Here is a 1,820-nt window from a genome sequence, read left to right as displayed (position 1 = left end):
AACTTGAGAAAATCACACAGATGGTCTTAGTTTTGAAGTCAAATGGACCTCAGTTTGAATGCTGGCTCTACTTTCATTCATTCAATTAAGTAAAATATTTGTCCACTGACCACTATCCACTAGGTCCTTGGCACACTATGGTAAGCAAAAACAGACATTCTTTCTTTTAAATAAAAGGGTGCTATGCTAGAACTCATTCTTTTAATGGTCCCACGCCTTGATGGTGAATGGTTTTCTGGAGTTTAGGGTCTAGTGGGGCAGGCAGATGTTCATGAAACAATCCCAGTGTAGTCCGGGGAAGTTCTGCAAAAACAAATACTGAACTCCAGTTCATGATGGGAATGATGAGTTGGGTGAGGGTGAAGTGTACTGACGTCTGCAATTTATTTTAAAATGTTTCACAATTAAACGGACTGATGAACGGACCAAGGGAGGGCGAGATAAGAGATAAGCTAACACGATAAAATAGATCTAAATGATGGCTATAAGGGTGCTCACTGTATTTACCGCTCCACCACTACCAAAAATCATCTGCACATTTTCAAACACACAGAAGTGCCCAATGAAAGGGCTCTCCAAGGAGTGAGTCTACGGGGCAATTCTTTTTAAATGCACATCCTTCCATCTTTGTCCAAGAGGTCGGCTTAGCTATTGAAGACGCTTAGAAGTGTATTTAATACTCATCAATATTTGTTCACTTGTTTGTCTTAGCTAACAATAGTAATGAGCTGGCTCATCTTGTTCTGGTCTGGGGTAGGTAGAGGTTGGCAGTCTCTGTCTGTACTTATAAAATCAGATTTCATAATCCTTTCTCAGTCTCTCGGGATTAACAAGAATATTGCCCAAGGTAGCATTTTAAAAGGCCTCTTCCTATCCCCTCGACTTCAATTTGTACCATTCACTTTGGCTTCCTCTGAGCAGCCATAAAGACCTTTTCAGAACTGAGTCAATGCAACCGGAGCGGGATGGGGGATAGGAGAGGGCTGCAATGCTGCACTAAACCAACACTACCCAGTAGAAAGACAATGTAAGCCGAAAACATCAGCCACCTCTTCCATATTGTAATAGCCACATTTTAAGAAGTAAAACAGGTAAAGTTAATTTCTAAATATTGGAAATATTTAACAACACTAGAAAAAAGAATCAATATTTTTAAGTCCATAAAATATTTTATATTCGCCAGCCCCAATCCCAACTATGTGGATACCTATCCCTCCCCGCAGAAGAATTTATTTCAGAGGACAGCACTGAAGCTGCAGCTCAGGGAATGGGACATGTCTTATCAGAGCACACAGGAGCAAATGAAGGGGAAGGAAGAGAGAGTGGAGGACATCCTAGCCCATCAAGCCTTGAGGACAATATTCCTGCTCAGAGCAGCCAATCCACAAAGAAGATGGCCGTACTATGAGACCTGACATCCCTCACTGACCCATAGCCCTGCAGGGGACAACACTGGAGACAGTGTGGGAATTGCACCCGATCTGATCCCACCACACTGAGGCAAAACACTAAGGGTGTGCAACTGAACAGCAAGGGGAACAGAGCAACGAAGTCCCCAGGGAATACCAAAAATAAACTATGGGGCCAGGCCTTGGCAACCCATCAGACTCAACCAGATAACACTCCTAAAGGCCAACAAACAGACCTTGAACTAACTACAGGCTTTTTGTTGTTGTTGTTTTGTTTGTTTTTTGTCATTGGCTTGTTGTTTTGTTTTCTTTTATTGCTTTGTTTTGCTCTGTCTTGTTTTTGTGTATGTAATTATCTCTGCAGGTCTGTCTAAATAAGATAGGCTGGATGAACAATCTGGAGGAGAAAAC

At 42.0% G+C, this 1,820-nt stretch overlaps 1 protein-coding gene across 1 annotated transcript in view; it reads right to left on the bottom strand.

The window, feature by feature from the left end:
- The window catches only part of PAK1 (p21 (RAC1) activated kinase 1), a 153,033-nt gene that overhangs the window by 137,477 nt on the left and 13,736 nt on the right, over positions 1-1,820 (bottom strand). The gene's annotated exons all lie outside the window — the stretch shown is intronic.

Source organism: Echinops telfairi, unplaced genomic scaffold, assembly GCF_000313985.2.
Source record: "Echinops telfairi isolate 266 unplaced genomic scaffold, ASM31398v2 ScPeMD7_1713;HRSCAF=2227, whole genome shotgun sequence".
Classification (NCBI taxonomy): domain Eukaryota; kingdom Metazoa; phylum Chordata; class Mammalia; order Afrosoricida; family Tenrecidae; genus Echinops; species Echinops telfairi.
The sequence above is the reverse complement of the archived record's forward strand: the minus strand, read 5'-3'. Positions and strand labels throughout refer to the sequence as shown.